This window comes from Lampetra planeri, chromosome 78 (assembly GCF_965212315.1).
Source record: "Lampetra planeri chromosome 78, kcLamPlan1.2.h2, whole genome shotgun sequence".
NCBI lineage: Eukaryota > Metazoa > Chordata > Hyperoartia > Petromyzontiformes > Petromyzontidae > Lampetra > Lampetra planeri.
In genome coordinates, this window is record NC_136183.1 from 3108811 (window position 1) to 3130546 (window position 21736).

The 21736-nt window shown below is 44.8% G+C and overlaps 1 pseudogene across 1 annotated transcript in view; it reads right to left on the reverse strand.

The window, feature by feature from the left end:
* LOC144738213 (uncharacterized) overlaps positions 1 to 9206 on the reverse strand; it is a 48782-nt pseudogene extending 39576 nt beyond the window's left edge. Inside the window, exon 1 of the transcript XR_013589182.1 lies at positions 7718 to 9206. The product of XR_013589182.1 is annotated as an uncharacterized LOC144738213 (transcript). The remainder of the gene's footprint in view (positions 1 to 7717) is intronic.
* Between the last annotated feature and the right edge of the window lie 12530 nt (positions 9207 to 21736).

Consider the following 21736-nt stretch of genomic DNA (forward strand, 5'->3'; position numbering starts at 1 on the left):
TGAAATGAGGTATGCGCGCATCTGTGGAAGTGTGGGGGCGTGTTCGTTCCACGTTGCCCCGTGTCTATTAAAAAACGATAGTATATATGTTGGCAGAATAATTCTTAAAAAAAATATTTTAAAAAAAATAAAAAGGGGGCATATACACAACAGTCCGCCCTTTTGAAAATTATCAGGGGTCAATTTGGCCACTGGCGAATTTTCAAACAAAGTAATGCCCCCTTTTTTGTCATGAATCCCATCAGCCACCCTTACTCTCGGCGGTTATTTCTTACGACGCGCGTGCACGTATTACGATCTTAACCTGGTTACATTTGAAATAAGCAAAGAAAATAACAACACGTTAAACATCGATATTGCGTTACATCGGTTCTCATACATCATAACTCCGACGAATATTCATTTTTGTTTTTGCTTAACATGGTTACATTTGAATTTAGCAAAGAAAATAACAACACGTTAAACATCGATATCACCAGTTACATGGTTCTCATACATCATAACTCCGACGAATATTAATTTTTGTTTTTGCTTAACATGGTTACATTTGAATTTAGCAAAGAAAATAACAACACGTTAAACATCGATATCACCAGTTACATGGTTCTCATACATCATAACTCCGACGAATATTCATTTTTGTTTTTGTTAAATCCTGGGAAACGCTAGGTAGCGGTTTCGAACGCATTTATGCGTTACCTTCCTCATGTTGCCTGGTTTACCACTTATCACTTTGATAATTCGATCATGGTTTTCGGGTTCGTTTTTGTAGTTTCCTCTCTCACTCTCTCGCGTCGTGGGAGTGTGTGGTGAAAAATTGTGCTGCACATAATCAGAATTCGCGCACACAACCCACTTTGACACTTGGTTCGTGGCATTTGCTCTCTCTGCGATTACATGCACATTTGCCGAGTCAGTGTGTCGATTTAATTCTGTGCCTCGTAATGTTGCCCTCTTTGTTTTTACGAGTGTGTTAGATTCCAACACCATTCCCGATATGTCATGAACATTCGTCTCCATTTTAGCACTCCGATCCACGTAAATTTTGGTTTCCCTTGGATATTTTTCATTCAAAGGCTCACGCCTGCGCTCCTCAGGGCGTGTCTCTGTGTTCTCTCTTTGTCTCTGCTGTCTGTTATCTACTGTCCGATCACACTTCAATTCAGCCCTGTCCTTGCATTCGATTTGCGCGTCATTTACGGGAGCACTGTCCGCGTTTCTTACCGCATCGTATGCATTTGATGTTTCCCGGTCGTGGCGGTATCTGCCCGCCCTGTCACTTGCAGCCTGCTTGTATTTCCCATTGAGCTCAGGGTTTAACAAAACCTCGGCGGGTGGGGCGCGTGTTGGCCGCTCGCTCGCACTCACTGTGGGTGGTTCATCATGTATTTGGACCGCATTCTGTGTTATTCTTCTATTCCCTCCTGGTATAGCCGGTGGAGGAATTGGTCGTAATTGGACTGATTGTGTTTGACCTCCCATCCTGCGATTCTCCTGAATGTTCGCATCCATACCTCCGAAGTCTGTGTACCACCTTCCCGCTAGGTGGTTATCTTGCCATCTCTGTGCGTAATTTGAACCTTGCGTGTGTCGTGGGATGGGGTGTTGATATGGTTCTGCTCTGAACCTCTCCCTCCTGCGATTCTCGTACATTTTTGGCCCAGTGTTTTTCCCATTTGGGTGCCAAATTTTTCCTGGATTGTTACTTCGCCATCTTTGTGCGTAATTTTGACCTTGCGTATGTCGTGGCATGGGGTGTTGATATGATTCTGCCCTTGGTCTCCACATTCTGCGATTCTCCTGAATGTTCGGCTTTGTGCCGCTCTCATTCTCGTGCCACCTTCTCTCTGGTTTATTTTGCCACAGGTGCGTGCATGTTTGCTCCTCCCTGCATTGTGGGACTGCTCGGTGATTTTTATTCCTCTCTGAGAGGCTGGGTTCCTTATCCCTCTCCCTGTGTTCTGGATCCGAATCATGATTCTTAGCTCTGTATAACCATGCCATGTACGCCTTGCTCTCTATGCGGCGTAAGGATGCGGTTTCTGGATTCAAAACCATTCTCACCCTTTCTGTAATCTCTGGGCTCAAGGATTCAAAAAACATAATTTTGAAAATTTTATCTCCTTCGTGGTATTGATTCACATCGCCTGCGTAATACGCTCTTTTAAATTGTACGAGGTAGTCACGTGGATCTTGGTCCATGCCCTGGGTCATCGATTTTACAGCATAAAACCCTTCAGTGAGTGTCGAATATTCTCCAAACTTCCGAATCACTGCCAGGCTCAGTTGTTTAAAATCATTTCTAACCTTGTGTGGTAGTGAATTTACCCATGGTATAGATTCTTTATGTAAGCTCCGTTTCAACAAACTCGCTTTTTCATCCCGTCTCCTCAGCCCTCTAATCATTGCCTCCTCTTCTACTGTTGCGATATGTGTGTGTATATCCATGGACTTATTGTGGGGGTCAAAATCGGGAATTCTGACTAGAGCTTTGTCCATCAATTTAAGGGTTTTACTGGTGAATAGGTATTCCGAAAGTTGATTGCCGACAGCGTCATCATCAAACAAGTTATCATCAGGCAATCTGTCACTTTGGTCTGTGCTGTGTCGCTCGTGTTTAAGCGGCGTGCATTTTGTGTGTGCGCGCCCAGTGCTGTGTTGCTCGTGTTGCCATTTCCCTTCAGTTTTTGCCTCTGCCCTTAGTGGAGCATGTCCTGTCGACTGTACTTTAACATTTTGCCTCCCTCTATCTGTGAAGTTGTCAGTCTCACATGTTTTTGTTTGCATATGTATCTCTCCATCCCTTCTCTCGAATTGTGAGGGTTTCCCTTTGTCAAGGATTTTTTGTTCGATATCCATAATTTTTTTGCGATCAGTCCCTTGACTCTGTCCACGTACCCAAGAGTGTGATTTACTGTTACTTTCATATTTATTCTGTGGATCAACGTCTGTGAGTTTCGCTGGTGTCGCGAGCACTGATTTCTCTCCTGTTTCCTTTCCGACTTTTTCCTCATTCCCCAATCCCTGTCTGTATGCCTGTGTGGGAGGGCATGAGTCCTGTCCTGCCTTCTCTGCAGTGTTTGCATCGTGTTCGCCTTCGTTACATTTTATCCAGTCAATTAGTTTCCCCCGAGGTGTGTTCGTGTTATCGATACAGCTCCCTTCCCATATGTCTCTCTGACTGTACTGCTTTGTAACAGATTGGTCGGTACGTTTTAATACGAGCTCCCAGTATCCCGTAACCCATTCAAAAATTATTCTTAATCCTAGCATCTTAGGTATGGCAAGAGTTACTTTGACATTTCCTTTTAGAGTGCATATAAAACAATTATCTCACAGAGTGTAGTCAGTTTGACTCGAGCTATTGTTATTTTCCGATTCAGAGTGCGTACCTCTAACACCATTTATCACAGGATGCAATCGGTTTGATACGATATTATCTTAATTCCACTGTCTCTGTTTCAACTTGCTATTCTGGGTTTTAACCTTAGAGGGCGTTTTTTTTTTGTTTTACGCCCGTTTACAATCACCATGCAATGTTCGATCCCGATATTCTGGTTAACACGTAGTGGTTCATTCCATCATCCATGCAAAACACTGTCTGCGAGAGATCCCGGACGAGCCCCCATTATGTTGTATGTGTCGGGTTATGAAATTTTGATGAAAATAATAAAAATTAAAAAATTTCCAAAAAATGCGCAAATCGCATTAATTATGTTAATGTGTGTATTAATATGCATAAATTATGATAATGTGAGTAATTATATGCATAAATTATGATAATCACGGAGATAATCGTAGTAATTTATGCGGATGCTTGCGATTATGTTAATGTGTGCAGTTATGATAATTAGGCTCAGCTTCGTTTATCCAGAGTTATCAATCAGGATAACACGATTATCATCGATTTAACGTTTACCGATTATCTTAGTGTGTGTTATGATATTTTAGGTCTTCATTTTCATATCTCATCGCAGGATACAGTTATCAAGAATAAGATAGTTTTGCATGGACTTGGAAAGAAGCACTCGAACAGTTGGTGTTAAGCAATTTTATTATAAACAAGCACATGACACTCTCTTATCCGAAAGCAAGTATACGTCAATAAATTCATGGACAAGATTATGCAGTAACGAAAATGAATGACTAAAAATACTTCTTCATTGGCGTGATTATGCAGTTAACGAAAATGAATGACTAAAAATACTTCTTCATTGGCGTGATTATGCAGTTAACGAAAATGAATGACTAAAACATTTCTTATTCATGTAACTCGACGACAGCAACTGCTTTGCACGATCCGTTGATATTGAACGCACCACCTCGAAATGGCAACCCTTTTTGAAACGCAATGACAATTTTTTTTTTAAGTCTTATTCGTGTGCGTGCTGTGTGTGCGTTGTCCCCTTTTAATTTTAATTAATTCTTAGAGCCGGGAGTTGTGTCGTTAGCTTGTGTGGTGTGGGAGGATACGAACAGCGGCCAGAAGTTTTCTCTGGGTTGGGCGTGGCCGCCGCTCTGCTCCTGCTGCTCCCTCGCTCTCTCTCCACTGCTGGACGACGAGTTGGCACGATGCTGTCCTTGAAGATGCTCGGTCGCTCGGTGTCGCTCGGTGTCGCTCGGTGTCGCTCGTTGTCGCTCGGAAGACTTTGACTCTCTTTCTCCACTGCGGGATGACGAGTCGGTTTTGGTTGATGCTGTTTGATCTGGGTGTGTATTAGACACACGGCGCATTCAACAGCGCTGTCCTCCTTCTCACAGCCGTTTGACCAGGCTTTCTCCACTGCTTCGCGCTCTCTGCTTTGCTCGCTTGGCGATCTCCGCCTTTCCTGCGGGTTGTTCGCTGGTCGTCACTCTGACGAGGAGCGATGCTTCGTTCGTGGCAGGGTGGACGTTGGCGTCTTTGTTGGCTTCACTCGCAGCTCGGCGACTCAGGGTAGCGATTCTTCTCAGGTGGTGCAGACCTCGGCTTGTAGCGGCACGTCGCTACTCCGCGAACCTCGTCATTCTGGATGACGAAAACTTCTTGACGATCTCTGGTGGGGCCCGTGGCCCGGACGATCTGTGTTGGAGCCGGAGCCCTTGACGAGGTGGGCTCAGAGCCCCTGGCGATATGCTTTGGATGGATTTTCCTTCGGTTTATATTGGAAATTCCACTCAGTTTCCCGAGTTGTTCAAAAGGCGGTGTCATAAAACATTCCTGTGGGGGTGGACCATCTGCGTCCATGTGTGTGTCCGTCCGTGTGTTTCGCGTGCATGTTGTCCGTGTGTTTATTAGCTTTGAAGACACAGCTGTGTGTCGTTCTGGAAGAAGGGGTGGGTGGAGGCCTTGTGACGGCGCCACCTAAGTTGTCCATTAACCAGACCGATGATTCGCGTTCGCATTGAGTTATATATAAAAAAAAGTATTCGAATCCATGTTTTTGTTACTGAATAATATTTGTCGCGAAAACCTACGCGTTAAGCGAGCTTAATTATTCCCTCCCTTGCTCGGGGATCATATCTTTTGTCTCACACAGCTTAAGTTGTTTTGGTTTGGAAGTTGAAATGCGACTTATTTCCATTATGCCCAAGTTATGCCGAAACCGTGTTCACGATGTTTCATCGTGACCCGATCTCTCATGGAAATGTTATTTCCTCGCGTGTGCAATTTTTGCTGTCCGTGTTGTGGGGAGACAAAGACGGTTGTTTCCACGGTGGAAGCACCCGGCACATGCGCTTATTTATTTATCTTCGGAGGCATGTGTTCCAACCTTTATTGGGGCAATTTCCTGGCTTTGTGCCTGCGTGTGGAGATCCTCTCGGAAAGACAAAGACGGCCGTGTTGCTCGCTTCCCATGGGGTGTTGTGTTTGGTTAATTTTGAGAGCCTTCTCCGCCCTTAGCTCCTCTAGGATATCCACTTTAATTCCGTACTTATTATTTGACTTCTTGTGATTATTTAATCTGCTATCCCGGCTAGGAATTTTGTTTTGGAGCGACCCAAGCCATAATTATTCTTTGATGCTTCGGCCCGGCCGCGTAGAAATTATTTAAGGTAAATAATGTCCGTATCTAATTAACAATTGATGAATCGCGACTCTGGTGCAGACTGTAGTCTGGTTTCCAATTGGAGTAAGGATAGATACTGTTTGCTTACTCTTCATGGCTAAGTTGGTAATTGTTTATCTAACATGGTTCAAAACCCGTCTGTGTTTTTTTATCGTCAATGTTGTTTCCTTTGTTAAGAATATAATTATATATTTCGTGGCCTGGTTTTGTATTTATCAAAGGGTTTTTTTTTTAACAAAAGGATGTCCTCCTGACCCCCCCCCCCCCCGCCTGCAATTCTCCCCTCTCTTGTTCCTCTTGTGTGAAATTCGGGGAGTTTTTATGACCTTGATTGCCCTCTTTCATGCCCTCTTTCCTTTGAAATGAGGTATGCGCGCATCTGTGGAAGTGTGGGGGCGTGTTCGTTCCACGTTGCCCCGTGTCTATTAAAAAACGATATTATATATGTTGGCAGAATAATTATTTAAAAAAATAATATTAAAAATAAAATAAAAAGGGGGCATATACACAACACAGCCACACCTCCACTCCCACAAACTACTGGGAGTTGCCTCTCTGCCTCAGTCAGAATTCTCCTCCTGCTACACGTTGCCTCCATCGGTGTGAAGGTCCGATTTTGTAGTTGAATCTTCATTTTCACATTTTACCGTCACTTCGTCGCTCTTCACTGCCGCATCTTCACATTTCACCTACGCCTCTTCAAATTTCACCTTGATACATTTTAAAGTGTCCAAGCTGGGATTTTCTTGTAGTTCTTATCATTAAGGATGGGCGCCTGGCAGCACTTTTGACTTTCACAAGCCTCTGCTCCTTGGGGATCTTCTGATGCCTGTGTAATGGGTTCATATTAGGCGCACACACTTCTTGAGAGACAACACTCATTTCTTAATGAACACAACAGTGACTCAACAGTTACTCTTACTTTACACATAGGGTGTGACCACCGACCTACCCTAGCTAACACACACTTCTCTCTTAGCTACTCTAGCGTGACCCAGCCAGGTGGCTGCTGGCGGTCCGCTCACTGTAGGCCTTCTCTTCTTGGCATCTTCACGAGGCGTCTTCATTCTCAGCACGGGCAGCCTCGAACCCCCTGAGGAGGCTGCTTATATGGGCCTCGGCGTGCCCGGCTTCACCCCGGCCACGCCACCCTTCGAGCACCCTCTCGAAGCCCCCCTGCTGTCCACGTGCCCCCCGAGGTCCCCCTTGGCCCCCAGCCCCCCACTCGGATTCGGTCACGTGTCCAGCACCGGCCCTGACGTCATTCCCGCCTCCAGCCGGGATGACGTCATGTGTGTGTGTAGACCCACGTGATAGTAACGCAGTGACGTCACACGTGTGCGTCTGTACACAGCAGCGACACCACAATCATTACACCTGTGTTCTCTGGTGATTTTTAAGAGCAGGTGAACCTGAAAATTCCTTCCCACACACACTGCACATGAAGGGTTTCTCCATGTGTTCTCTGGTGGATCTGAAGAACTGATGACCGTGCAAATGTCTTTTCACAGACAGTACTTTCTTTGGTGTTCTTTTAGTCTGTGACAAAGGTGCATTTATTGGAGCTTCATTGTCTCAAGCTTACACATCTACCGGGTCTGCATTTGACTTTGTATTGTCTAAGAAGTCCACGCACACCTCCACTTCCACAAACTCCTGGGAGTTACCTCGCTCTGCCTCACAGGCAGAATTCTCATCCTGCTTCACGTTGCCTACATCGATGTGAAGGTCCGATTTTGGAGTTGAATCTTCATCTTCACATTTTACCATCACTTCTTCACATTTCACCTCTTCAAAATCCACCTTGATACATTTCATTGCGTCCAAGCTGGAATTAAATTCAGGTTCTTTTTTCAGCAGGGATGAGCTCATTGCAGCACTTGGACTTGCACAAGCCGATTTCAGACTCCGCTCCTTGGGGATCTTCTGATGCCTGTGTGTTCTGTGGTGTCTTTGAAGATGTGATGACCGTGCAAATGCCTTCCCACACACAGTGCACTTAAAGGGTTTCTCTCCTGTGTGTGTTCTCTGGTGGTCGTGAAGAATTGATGACTCTGTAAATGCCTTCTCACACATAGTGCACTTGAAGGGTTTCTCCCCTGTGTGCGTTCTCTGGTGTCTTTGAAGATTTGATGACATTGCAAATGCCTTCTCACACATAGTGCACTTGAAGGGGTTCTCTGCTGTGTGCGTTCTCTGGTGGTCGTGAAGATTTGATAATGTTGCAAATGCGCTTCCACACACAGTACACATGAAGGGTTTCTCCCCTGTATGCGTTCTCTGGTGTGTTTTTAGATGTGATGACTCTGTAAATGCCTTCTCACACATAGTGCACTTGAAGGGGTTCTCTCCTGTGTGCGTTCTCTGGTGTTTTTTAAGATGCGATGATCGTGCAAATGCCTTCTCACACACAGTGCACTTGAAGGGTTTCTCTCCTGTGTGCGTTCTCTGGTGGTAGTGAAGAGTTGATGACTCTGTAAATGCCTTCTCACACATAGTGCACTTGAAGGGTTTCTCTCCTGTGTGCATTCTCTGGTGGTTGTGAAGATCTGATGACCATGCAAATGCACTTCCACACGCAGTGCACTTGAATGGTTTCTATTCTGTGTGTGTTCTCTGGTGTTTTTTAAGATGTGATGACTCTGTAAATGCCTTCTCACACATAGTGCACTTGAAGGGTTTCTCTCCTGTGTGCGTTCTCTGGTGACTCTGAAGATTTGATGACTTTTCAAATGCCTTCTCACACAGTGCACTTGAAGGGTTTCTCCCCTGTGTGCGTTCTCTGGTGTGTTTTAAGATGTGATGACTCTGTAAATGCCTTCTCACACATAGTGCACTTGAAGGGTTTCTTTCCTGTGTGTGTTCTCTGGTGTATTTTAAGATGTGATGACTCTGTAAATGCCTTCTCACACACAGTGCACTTGAAAGGTTTCTCCCCTGTGTGCGTTCACTGGTGTGTTTTAAGATGTGATGACTCTGTAAATGCCTTCTCACACAGTGCACTTGAAGGGTTTCTCTCCTGTGTGAGTTCTCTGGTGCTGTGTCAAACTTCCAGTACGATCCGTGCTGTTTGCATGCTGGTCGCATTGTTTCATTCTTGTACCGAGCTGCGCCGAGTCCCTTTGCTCCATCAGACCAATTCTGCAGAGGAAGAGTCAGAGGAAGCGTCAGCTGCAGTCAGAAAAACATATCCACACCATCTACGTCAGTATCAAGGCACAGAGGAATGCTAATATACAGTCACACATGACTTACACATCTATATTTATTCCTATATTTATGATATAGTGAAAATAATTCCCCAATTCATCACGCGGGCTGTTAAGGCACACAATGAGAGGGCCAATGGTCATAAATATGCCTGGATGCTCTAGTATCTTCAAAATGAATGTTAACCCAAAACTCCCAAGCACACAATTTCAGCTGTTTAGCTATGAAAGGAATATTTAAGAAAAATTCAGCTATAATAGCAAAGTGTGTTGAAAATAATACTATTTAAATTATGCAGAAATACATCAATTAATGTTCAATCAAAACTTCGAAGTGGAAGCCAGGCTCAGATTTGCTTGAATGCTCGGATGAACAGATCTAACTTCAGCTGCAGATGTGCTGAAATATTTTCCTGACTGTTTCCATTCTTACAAAAAGTACCAGAGGAAAACTAAATTAAACTATTGTTTTGATTTAACCTAATGTTTAATAATTAATATACTTTACTGCAAATACAAACTTGACACTGTCACACACCCGCATGGTAAAAAGGTGGTGGTGTGTCCAGAACCATGCCTGGCCACCTTCATCTGCTCAGTATTAATGCTTCCTCACACTTCACCATGTAATTAATTCAAGATGAATCAACATAGCAGGGGCCCACAACAAGTTCAGCTTTCACTTACACTATGTAACACGATTTTTGTCCCTGGATGGCTAGTGTTATTTTTTTTATTGGTTATGCTCACACACTTTCCTTTCATGACCAGGACTTTACGTTAAGGAATGACACAAATGAACACATTTTCTCATTGAAAATAGGTACATTTCAAAATATCACTGTCCTGGTCACAAAAGCAAAGTACAGAAAATAGCCATTTTCTGTACTTTTGAGGCATAAGCAATTAGAAAATAACACTTACTACGCAGGGACAATTTGTTTTTGTTACGCAGTGTTATCAATCATGTTTGCTGTTGGCGATAATGAAACTAATTGTTGAATTCATAATGCAGTGAAATAACTGCGCTACAGCTCCCCACAAAGATAAACTCTTAAATACACATGCATTTCACATGGATCATTAACATCTGACTTATAAACGTCATTATTTCTGTCTGTGTACAAAATTTGCTAAAGATTTGGTTTAAAAAAAAAAAAGAACCCAGGTACCACGCCATAAGTCCTGTAAGTGAGCCAGTGCTATTACATTTTCGCATCCATCAACTTTACAGTAGTTAAATTAAAAATGTAGTGCTAAAGTCACATACATAAAAACTATTTATAAACTTATTTACTCTATAAAAGTTTGTGTGTGCGTGGGTACGTCCATGTGGGTGTGTTAGTCCATATATGTGAGTGCGTTGTGTGTGCGAGTTCGTGTGTGTGTGTGTATGACCTCCTGTCACAGGTGCTAGCTCAAGTGGCCCCACGAGATAGAGTCATCTGGTTGGGTGACTTCCATGCCCGTGTTGGTCATGATGCTGGCACCTGGACTGGAGTGATTGCAAGGCATGGACCAGATCAGCTCAATAACAACGGTAGGAGGCTGCTCGATTTTTGTGCAGCCCATGGGCTTGTAATTACCAACACGCTGTTCCGGCATCGGCACATCAACACCACATCATGGATGCATGCCGGGTCCAAGCAAGAACATCTTCTGGACCACATAGTGACGGAACAGCGGATGCGGGCCCATGTCCTTGACACCAGGACCTACCGTAGAGCTGATCTGCCCATCGACGTCCACAAGATGGCGGCGGCGTGTGCAGCGGTGTGTCAGTTGGAAAACAATCAAAAGTATCGAAAAGGCATCTAACACAGATAATCTGCCCGTTGAGCTTAACCGAAATGGGGATTATTTTTTAGAGCCCAAAAAAATTGTTGACAATTTTAACCTTAATTTTTCTGAAGCTGGTAACCTTTTTGATAATGTACTGGGAGTCACCCCTACTCATGCAAATTCCTATACACCTGTCCAAACATTATACGAATTTAGTTTCCAGCCAATCCACTAAAGTAATGTTCTGAAACAACTGTCCTACCTCAAAGAGTCCTCCCCTCTAACGGAGCAGATAGTATTCCGTCTTTGCTCTGCTAACTGTTGGTCACCTAATATATAAACCTATAGCCCATATTTTCAACTGGTCCATCCAACATTCCTATGTTCGTCCACTTCACAAAGGGAGCCCTAAAGATGATCCAAATAACTACCGACCTATCTCAATTTTGTCCCCGTTGACGAAAATTTTTGAAAAATTATTAAACTACCAAATTAGCAGTTTCCTGTCCGACAACAATCTATTACATCTAACACAATCTGGGTTCCGAAAAAATACAGCACATCTGCTGCATTAGTAGCCTTGATAATATGTAGTACTGTGCCAGTCTTTTTCTTGACTTGTCCAAAGCCTTTGATACAGTCGACCACAACACCCTGCTTAGTAAACTAAGTTGTCTCGGTTTCTCCAAACACGCAGTAGAATGGTTAAAAATGTACCTCTTTTCTCGCACCCAAACTGTATTCACAGATGGTTGAAGGTCACTGTTAAGATAACAAAAGGGATTCCACAGGGTTCCATCCTTCGGCCCCCTCTTGTTCTCTCTTTATGTCAATGACTTGGGCACTGATCTAGATCATTCCAGGGTACATCTTTTTGCAGATGACACGATACTAATTACTGCTGGCCGTTCTCCGGATGACGTGATTGCCTTCGTATCTTCAAAATGAATGTTAACCCAAAACTCCCGAGCACACAATTTCGGCTGTCTAGCTACAAAAGGAATATTTATGAAAGCTAAATTCAGCTGACATAGCAAAAGGTGTTATGCAAAAATTAATGTTCAATCGCAACTTAGAGGTGTGAAGCCAGCCAGGCTCACGATGTCCTTGCACGCTGGAATGAACGGATCTGACTTCAGCTGCATGTGTGTACTGTGTTAACTTCTTGACTGTTCTACACTATGGGAACCTCATTTGCCAGTAAAAATATGTTAATTGTTTTTTTACCCTTCTATCTGGCAACAAAACTGACACCTTTTTACAAGGAGTCATGTTTGCATTGACTGTTTCCAGTCGTATAAAGAGTTCCAGAGGAAAACAAAAATAAACTTCTGTTTTGATAAAACCTCCGTGTTCAACAGAGTTAATAGACTTTACTGCAAACACAAATTTTACACTGTCCCACACTGGCATGGTTAACAGGTGGTGGTGTGTCCAGACCCATGCCTGGTCACCTTAATCGGCTCAGTATTAATGCTTCCTCACTCCACCAAGTAATTCATTGAGGATCAATCAACACAGCCGAGGCTGCGTGTCTCTCTCTCTCTCCCCGTGGTCGCGTGGATTTCCCTCCGGATCCCCTAATTTCACCTCCACATGCAGAGAGAGAACACCGCCACGCTGTTGACGAGCCTCACCTTGTTGTTGTTGTGGGCAGGTCGCTTCTGAAATCAAGAGCGGTTTTGCAGCTCAAGCGGGCTTGGCCTGGTAAACAATAAAAACCGTGTTAATATTTAAACAAAGTTACAAAGTGGCGAGCCGGGTGAAGACAAATTAAACGTAAGCGAGAGAATTGAAGCGAATGCGATCAGGCGAGGGCAGGAGGCAAGGCCCCGCGTTCTAAAGTTCCAACCTGGACATCGCTTCCATGCTCGCTGCTACTCAAATGACATCCGTACGAGAGAGCGAGGCTCTACCTCTGTAAACAACAACAACCACCACAACCACCACCACCACAACCACCATAACCGCGATGAGAATTTCAGTTCCCGCGCGGAGCAGTAACTTTCCGTTACCTCGTGACGTCACGCAGCAGCAGCAGGTGACATGACGTCACTTGCGTGGTACAAGACACTCCCCTCCCACAATTAGCGGCTTTGTCTTCTTGGTTCTTTCGGTAAAGTCACGTAGAAGGGAAGTAATAAAAGAATAAAAATAAATCACAATAAAAGAATTCTCACGAAGTTTCGTCCACAACGCAAGCAGCCGTCTTCAGGTGAAAACCAGGTCCGTCGAGGCGACAGAGTCTGAATGAAACAGCACACGAGCTTGGAGCATATATATAAGCTGGGCGCCTAGACAAAGGAATTTTCATATCAAGTGGAATTTAGCATATTTATGGGAAATGCAGGAATGTGATTAGTACTACATATGCATGTGCATTATGCAGGATTAACAGCATCAAAGGGAGCTGCACTTGCTGCTGCAGTTGCTGCTGCTGCAGATGCTGCTGCTGATGCAGTTGCTGTTTCATTCAGACTCTGTCGCCTCGACGGACCTGGTTTTCACCTGAAGACGGCTGCTTGCGTTGTGGCCGAAACGTCGTGAGAATTATTTTATTGTGTTTTATTTTTATTCTTTTATTACTTCCCTTCTACGTGACTTTACCGAAAGAACCAAGAAGATGAATCCCTGCAGTCACGAAAGCTTGAAATCGAAATTTAGCGGCTTTGTAACTTAAATCAATTATGTTAATGAGCCTGGCCCAAACGTGGAGGGATGGGGCGTGGGTGCCGAACCGGTCACAACGAACTCGAGACGGCTTTCACGAATACATTATGTTAATGAGCCGCTAGTCACTGGGTGTGGCTTTGCCCAAATAAGGATAGTACTTGAACAGATAACGGAAGTGACCCAGGCAGATGTGACGTCACGCTCAAGGGCGCGTTGGACGGGGAGGGGTGAATACCTTGGTGACATGACGTCACTAGCTAGGTACACCTCCCCCTGGCGTGTCACGCCGATCAGGTAATGATGAGTGGTGACGTCACAGAGCGGGTTTGAAGTTTAAGTTGATTTAGATTAATTTTCCATTGCTCCCTCTCTTGAACAGAGACCCCTTGGGTGTGTGAGCTCAGCAACAACAATGTGGACATTATTGTGTGTGTGCGTACACACATGGACAGTGTGTACATTGTGTGTGTGTGTACCCTTTGCGTGTGTACATTGTGTGTACACACTGTGCGTGTGTACACTGTGTGTGTACACATCAGACTGACTGAGATGACTGTACCCCCCACAGTGTGTACACACACACATAGTGTACACACACAGTGTGCTCAACAGTGTACACACACACAGTGTACACACACACACACAGTGTACACACACTGTGTGTGTGTGTGTACACTGTGTGTGTACACTGTGTGTGTGTGTTCACACTGTGTGTGTATACTGTGTGTGTACATTGTGTGTGTGTGTACACTGTGTGTGTACACTGTGTGTGTACACTGTGGGGGGCACAGTCATCTCAGTCAGTCGACCAATGGCATCTTTTCACCAATTTATTATTTTGCAACTTTTATTTATTTATTATTTTATATATTATTGTTCGTTTTCTATCTGCGTGACTTTACCAAAAGAACCAATAATATGATAGCGCATTCTCTGTTTTTTGCAGAGGTTCAAGGTTCAAATCCGACAGGCACACCTGGCAACCCCAGTAACATTCGCAAAAATATGCGCAGTCTGCTTAACGGCAGATGTAAAACATAGCGTTGTGTCATTCACAACGCACAGGTCATTGCATGTTGGTGTCACGGGTCAACATTGGGGTAATGCCAAACATTATCCAGAAACTACAGAATGGAGATGGCACGTCAATGATCGCCCCCTACCGACAGACTCATGTCCACGTGCAGGCCGGTGCAGGGCCACCTTGTGCCACGCAGGGGCAGCTGCCACTTAGGGGGCACCTTTAGATTGTTTGAGATGAGATTCGATACGAAACACTGAGTTGCTGAGGCAATTAGGCAAGCGACTTATGAGTGGAAATATGATTTTGGTAACGAGTGAATGCGTGGGAGCTTCATTGTCTCTCGCTCCTGCCGACAGATTTACCCAGCCTACAGCTCCACAGATACCAGCTGCTCCTATTCTGCAGGGACAGCTACGCATGGTTCGAATTAAGTTCTAGATACACAGAGACTCACACAGAGATCCATAGATTAGCACCGTTGGTTACGTATGGTGCGAAAGACGTTCAACGTACACACAGAGACCTATAGATTAGCACGGTCGGCTATGTATGGTGTGAAAGAAGTTCCAGATACACAGAAACTCGGAGCAAGTTTGAGTCGCGTGTAGTCGTGGGCCGTGGAAGTTGAACAGGCGCGTGTTGCTACTGACAGTAGTTGAATATGGTTGGATTGACGCTGATAGAGACAACAACCGCTATTTGCCATTAAGTGGTGGTGACGTCACCACGACGCTTGTGCCAGGCCATGTGCACCTTGAGGCCACTGCCTTGGGATGAACTGTGTAGACTCGTCCTAAGCCATCAGATTCACCAACAGCAGCACGTCGCTTCCAATTTTTTTAGCAGTCCATGTGTAATGCGAGCGTAAGCGAGGTGTCGCTGCTCGGCTCTGGGCCAATCATACGGCCCGGGGTATTGGGGGCGGGGCCCAGTATGTGGGCGTACGTGAAGGTCCGCCGCTCACCTCCGGTCCAATCGGATGCGAGGAGAGCAGGGGCGGAACCTAAGGGCGGAGCCAGCGGGGCGCTATGGGTTGTCAGGATCTGGAAGGTTCGGTGAAGGGCGTGGTGAGAGGGTGGAGACAGGATCACGTGGTAAAGGGAATATAAGTGGGATCTGGAAGGGGCTCCGGGTCAGTTGGTGGAGTCACCGAGCAGGACCACGTAGGGTGGCCGAAGGGTACCCGCGCCATCAGCCACGTGGCTGGAGACGCTTCGAGCACAGCGTCAGCCAACGGTGTGCGGGAGTGGGGATCGGTGCGACTGACAGAAGGTGCATGCGGGGCGCGCGAGAGGAGCAGCCGGTCCACTGTCGGGACCAGCGGAGTGCGAGAGTCAAACGAGAATAAAGAGAGAGAGACGGAGACCCAGCAGTGTGTCGGCGAAATCCTTTATTACACATGTATAGTAGGAGGAAACTTAATGGTAGAGCAGGTTGGCAGCAAATGGGTCACTTGTGCACCAAACAAAGAATGCCATAAGGGTTGTATCTTGTGGAGCCAGGGTCTGTTGTGGGGCATTTCCTTTGGTGATGTAGATGTGTTGACCATTTTGGAGGTGAAGTGCCAAATGGACGACTGTGGGGGAACGGTCATGGATGGGGAAGCCAAGAATTCTGCAAATGGCCTCATTGTTGCTGATGTATCTTCCTTGGAAAAAAAGGTTAAGCTCATGCGCACTTTGCCCCTCTGTTTTGTAAGGCAAAGACAGGCATGTCCGAGCATTTGTTGATGTATTGGCAAACATAATTGATGGCTTTTTTTAGAATAGCAGAATTTCACGGTAAAGTGGGCCTGGAAGATCTTGCACAGAAGAGGGCAGTAGGGAATGATCCACCGGTTGTGAACCTTAATTAGCGAGTTAGTGGCAGGTCTGAGCGTTGTTTGAAATTCATGTTCAGTATGTCTGTGACGATAGCCATCATGGGCCGACTGAGTGTCTTTCAAGTAGTTCCGTGGATACCTCTTGGTACACCTGTGGTCTTGCATACATGGCGCATTTGGATAGAACTGGACACATGGGCCATGGACCATTTGGTTGCAGACCACATAGAAAAAAGGGCAGGGTCTGAATGGGGGTGAGATAGCACAGCACTGATAAATGTGTCAATGTGACTTGCATGAATTATTTCCCTCATCCATAGCGAAATGTGAGCATGAGGAAGATGACGTTTTTGCCACCCAATGGTGTGCAAGTTACTGCTTGCCTATCCAAACATGTCGCCTTCGTTGGTCATAATAAGCATCATGAGGTCATAAACTTTGAATTTTAGACCCTTGCTAAGATGTCATGTCTGTCTGGTGGCTTTTGGATTGGATAAAGGTAAACCTGGATCTCCTTTCATTTGGGATTGCAAGTGAAGGTGATGAAGAGATGGGGAGTGGCATATTGGCTGATGTACGTCATGGCATCCCGAGTCTTCTCATGCATGTATCTTGGTGGAGCTGTGAAAGATGAAGGCAAAATAACTAATCAGCTCACATTGTGACAGTTTGCATCTCCTTCGGCATTGATGAAGTCCCAGAGATGAGCATACTGTTCACACGCAGGCGGTTTTGATTCAATAGAATGTGGCATACTCATCGACAACATACTGGTGAAAGAGGTTGGCGCACCATAATGTGGTGTCCTCCTCTGTCCATGATCACGAAGGAATATATGTTTTTTTAGAGGAGACAGTTTCGTGAAGATGTCTTTGTCCTGCAGCTTTGCAATTGGAGGAATCTTGACGTGGTACCCATCTTGGCCTTGCGACAGAAAAATGTGTTATTGTAGGGCATCGTATGCTCCGTTAGTGTCAAGAAATTGTGCGATGGTGTTTTCTTGGTATGGAAGAACAATGTCTCTCTCACAATGTTCCTCACCCACCGTAAGAAAGCAAGGTCAATAATATTTGGGACATTGAACCTCCCTGCGTGCTCCCCGCTTTGGTGGAAAGTAAAGGTGTGGTACGGAAAAATTTAAATGGGTGATGTTCCCACGAATGTCACAAAACGATAGACGAAATGCAATGGGCTGTTGCTAAGAAAATCCAACGTATTTAGCAGTATAACATTTTAATCGGCATCGTAGTACTACATATCAGTAAATAGCGTGGCGTGTGCAATCGAAACAATAGAAATGCATTGAAGAAATAAGATGAAATAAGTTTACATTAAAGAGCAGCAGTACGCACGGGTAAGTTGAGAAGTAGGCTACAGTCTAGATTACAGACTGCCAGTATGCTGACTCAATGACATAAGCATTGCTACAGTAGACATAAAAAGCTGGCAATATGGTCAGCAGCTGAAAAAGCAGGATACAGTCGACATGAAAGGCTGGCAGTACACTGAGTGAGGTAAAGAAGCAGGCAACAGATTATAGACTGTTCTGCCTCACGGCAGGGGTTTTGCCTCACGGCAGATGGGGGGAGGGGGGGCGTATGTACATAGAGATTTCCTGTTTTTTATGCTAATTTTGGTCACGTGACCAGGAAGTTGCGATTTAAGATTCCCGCTCAACCACGCGGGCGTCGGCCATTACACACATAATTCAAGATGGCGGCACACATCGCGTCCCAGTGAAGCCAGCCACAATTGTCCATTGTGGGACTTTAAGAGGCATTGTCTGTAAGTTCTTTTATGTTCTTATAATATTGGCAATGCTGTTATAATGTTATAATGACCGTTATAATGATGTAAACGCCTTTATAATGCTGTTAAATTGTTATGATAAATACGAGTGCTAGTTAACAACGAAGCCTGCTACTGTACTTTCCTTATTGTGAATGTTACTTGTAATTTAATAAATCGAGTCAAACTTGTACCCAAGCAACTTTATTGCGATCCTGAGAGCAAGGATGACGAAATATCTCATCCACAATTTAGTGTTATGTGTAATACTGTACATTTGGGGTGCAATGTGATGAATACACGATGTGCCTTTATGTAACAGCAGCTTATGCTCTTGTATAGTTATTCAGTGGTAATGTAGGGGCCTGGTCCATCCAGGATCTATTGTTGAGAAACATGTTATCTAAAACAATGGTATGATGATGTGGTGTTCATTCATTGTGTTGGTGTTTCCGTGTATTAACAGATGTTGTATCTGTGCTGTTTTCTTACCAGTTTTACCTCGTTAAATTCAATAAATGACGTTTGGAGTCAGATGTTCATCCTGGCTCTGAGGGTTTATTGGACGCGAGGTTAACTACTCAGCTAGCGGTGCAACACAGCGCACAGCGAGGCGGAGATAGCAGTTAAGACACACACAACACAGACGGGTTGGCAGGTAGGGGGCGGAGCCACAGACGGTGAGAAACCAGGGTAAGCATCTGATTGGAATGGTGGCTGTTATTTATAGCACATGTTAATGATCCACGTGCAATGTATGTGTATGTAAGACTTTATCTATGCGAGGAGTGGTGGCGCAGTTATATCACTGCATTATGAATTCAACAATTAGAGTTTGATAATCGTCGACAGCAAACATCATTGATAAGTGAAAGCCGAACTTATTATGGACTTCTATGTTGAATGATCCTCAATTAATTACATGGTGAAGTGAGGAAACATTAATACTGAGCAGATGAAGGCGGCCAGGCATGGTTCTGGACACACCACCCCATTTTTACCATGCCAGTGTGTGACAGTGTCAAGTTTGTATCTCGTGTATAATATATTAACTCCATTGAACACGCAGGTTAAATCAAAACAATTGCTTATTTCTGTTTTATTCTCGAACTTTTTCTAAGAATGGATAAAGTCAAGAAATTAACACAGCACATTTCCAGCTGAAGTTAGATCTGTTCATCAAAGCATTCAAACAAGTCTGAACCTGGCTTCACGCCTCTAACTTGCGATTGAACATTAATTTATACATTTCTGCATAATACAAATAGTCGTATATTCAACATCCTTTGCTATGTTTGCTTGATTATTATAAATTTTCTTTTTGTAGCCAGACAGCCAAAATTGTGTGCTTGGAGTTTTGGGTTGACATTCATTTTAAATATACTAGGGTTTCCAGGCATATGTATGACCATTAGCCCTCTCATTGTGTGCCTTAACAGCCCATGTGATGAATTGGGGAATCTTTTTTACTATATCATGAATATATGAAAAAATATGGACGTGTAAGTCATGTGTAACTGTGTATATATGCATTCCTCTGTGCCTCGATACTGACGTAGATGGTGTGGATATTTTTTTTCTGTCTGCATTTGCGCTTCCTCTGCAGAAATGGCCTGATGGAGCAAAGGCACTCAGCGCAGCTCGGTACAAGAAGGAAACAATGCGACCAGTGTGCATACAGCACGGATCGTACTGGAAATTTGACACAGCACCAGGGAACTCACACATGAGAGAAACCCTTCAAGTGCACTGTGTGTGAGAAGAAATTTGCATGGTCATCAGTTCTTCAGAGCCACCAGAGAACACACCGGAAAAAAGCCCTTCAAGTGCAGTGTGTGTGGCAAAGCCTTTTCAGTTTCATCTGCTCTTAATAAACACCAGAGAACACACACAGGAGATAAATCCTTCAAGTGCACTCTGTAAGGGAAGGCGTTTGCACATTCATGATCACATCTTCAAAGACACCAGATAAGAACACAGGCATCAGAAGATCCCCAAGGAGTGGAGTCTGAAATCGAAGTGATGGTGAATAGCGAATAATTGAAGATAAAATGTGAAGATGAAGATTCAACTCCAAAATAAGACCTTCACATCGATGGAGGCAACGTGAATCAGGAGGAGAATTCTGATGCAGAGCAAGGCAACTCCAAGCAGTATGTGCAAGTAGAGGTGTGGGTGAAATTCTTCGACAATACAAAGTCAAATGGAGACCCGGTTGATGTGTAAGCCTGAGACAATGAAGCCCCAATAGATTCATATTTGTCACAGGCCTTTAATGAATAGAATGTGAAGTTGAACACTACATTCCTCGATTCAACCTGCAGAGTAAGAGCAGCCAGTATTAGCGGACCTGTGGGTTGGGTAGATCTCTAACTAGGAGCGAGAGGAAATAAGCTCCCCAGCATTCACTCTGTTATAAAATTATTATCATTTATATGGCGCTTGCTTAATCGCCTCAGAAACTCGGAGCTTTGTATAATATCTCATCACAAACACTCTAAGAGCACCCCCAAGAGGCTGCTGCACCTGTGTGGCATAAGGTGGCCCTGGACCAGCCTTCATGTGGGCATGAGTCTGTCAGTAGGGGACGATAATTGATGTGTAATCTCCATTACGTAATTTCTGGATGTTTGGAATTACCCAAATATTGACCATGACACTAACATGCAATGACTTCGTTTTCAATGACACAATAGTATGTGTACATCTGCTGTTAAGCAGACGGTGCATATTTTGGTTAATATTACTGGAGTAGACAGGGGTGCCTGTCTGATTTGAACCTTGAACTTCTGCAATAAATAGAGAATGTGCTACCACCTGGCTTCCCTCAATCTGAGTAGGCATAGCAGCCTGAATGTTCCTAACTGGTGCAGATGGTCCTTTTAGAGGGGTCCACGTTTCACATGCCTATAGAAGGGAGGGTATGACTGTGGCCGAGAAGACCCGAAGCTCCGTGCGGAGGGACAGACCAGCTAGCTTCCACACAGCATCGCGCAGCTGATGAAACGATAATGCCGCCCGACTGATTCGGACCACCCACACACTGTACGCACATACGCAGTGTAGACGTATTATGTACACATACAGCGGAAACACACAGTGTACCCGCACAGTATACAACAACCACCATTCGCCACTAAGTGGCAGTGACGTCACCACGACGCTTGTGCCAGGCTATGTGCACCTTGAGGCCACGTGAAGTGTCGAACGCCCGCTGGCAGGAGGTCACGGGGCAGAGCCAGGTGCCACGGGTCAACTTACTGAGATGAGTGGGTGATGCACCACCTGTGCCCCCTATTGTGCCAACTTGCTGTGCTTTAGCCACCCGGCGCTCCACTCGTTGTGACCGTCGCTCCTCCGCCCTCCTTTGTTGTTGGAGGGCGACTGC